We start from the raw sequence: 1,500 nt of genomic DNA, 5'->3' as shown, positions 1-1,500 counted from the left end.
TCCCAGCAAAACTCAAAAAGGCTGTGTTTACCAATTGTATTCAGTTTTGTTCTTCCATTTTTTGCTTGAAGTCACTTTAATAAGGCTTAGCCTACCTTTTTTCCTTGCTTCCTTATATACTCAGCACAGTGTCAATGGAAAAGAACCTGAACTCCATAAAATAATTTTAAAGAGGTTTATTCTTAGCTAAATATTCATGACCATGGCCTAGGAAGCCACACCTTGAGCAAGTGGACTCGTAGTGATTGGGTTGCAGTTTGGTTTTATACCTTTTAGGGAGACAGGAATTCCGTGTAGAGTCCTAAATCAATACATGGAAGGCATACACTGATTTGGGCCCAAAAAGCAGGACATCTCTCTCAAAACAGAGATTACAGGTTATATTATAGGCAAGTTTAAAAATTCTTTGATTTGTAATTGGTTAAAGAAATGAAGTTTAATCTAAAGGTTTGGAATGTTTCAAGTTAAGATAAGGAAGTCTGTTAATCATAGACAAGCCACCTGAATGTACCAAGACTCAAGGTACCTGTTAAGTAAATTGATGATCTGCAAGGTGTGATTTAATCTTTGTTTTATGTAGCCTTAGTTTTGTTAGTGATTTTATATTTTATTGTTACAAACAATAATTGCAAAAGGAACAAGGCACAACTAGGTGCTGACCTCATTTCTGCTCATGGCCAGCAACTCAGTTTTAAGGTTTTTGTTTTCTTTAAGAGATTTCCTTGGCAAAGAGGGGGATCCATTCAATTGGCTGGGGACCTTAAGATGTTATTTTAGTTCACAACAGCCAGAATAATCTCTTTAAATTATCCCTTAAAGATGCAATGTCTGTGCACAAAACACTGCAATAGCTCTTTAGTTTTTTATGATAACAACCAAAGTTCTGTCATATCTAAAAGACCCTATATGCTTTGGCCCCTTTTGCCTCTATGTTAATTCCACTCCAGCTACTCTGGTCTCCTTGATGTTTCCAGAATATTCCAGCCTCAAGGCCTTCCAACATTTTCCTCTGCCTGGAACTCTTTTCCCCAGATGCCCATGTGGTACCTTCCTTTACTTCTTCAAATTAGTGTTCAATGAGGTCTATCCTGACTCTAATGCCTAAAATTATTGCATTCTTAACCCAATGTTGCATTCTCAATCTTCCACACCCAATTCTATTTTTTGTACCAATCATCAACTTCTAAAATTGTTCATTAAATCAAATATTTTTTATCACCAACTATGTGCTAAGCACAACTAGTTGCTAGGGATACATCAAACAAAATAGACAAAAATTTCTGCCTTCATGGAGCATATAAATTCTAAAGGGAGGAGACAAATAAGCAGGATTTTAAAATCATATGGTTTTGGCTCAGCTCCCGTAGCACAGTGGTTACGGTGCCAGCCACATACACCGAGGTGAGCAGGCTCGAACCCAGCCTGGGCCAGCTAAACAACATGACAACTACACCATCAACAACAAAAAGTAGCTGGGCATTGTGGTGGGCGCCTGTAGTC

This window comes from Otolemur garnettii, unplaced genomic scaffold (assembly GCF_000181295.1).
Source record: "Otolemur garnettii isolate 467f Iridium unplaced genomic scaffold, OtoGar3 scaffold00137, whole genome shotgun sequence".
Taxonomy (NCBI): domain Eukaryota; kingdom Metazoa; phylum Chordata; class Mammalia; order Primates; family Galagidae; genus Otolemur; species Otolemur garnettii.
The sequence above is the reverse complement of the archived record's forward strand: the minus strand, read 5'-3'. Positions refer to the sequence as shown.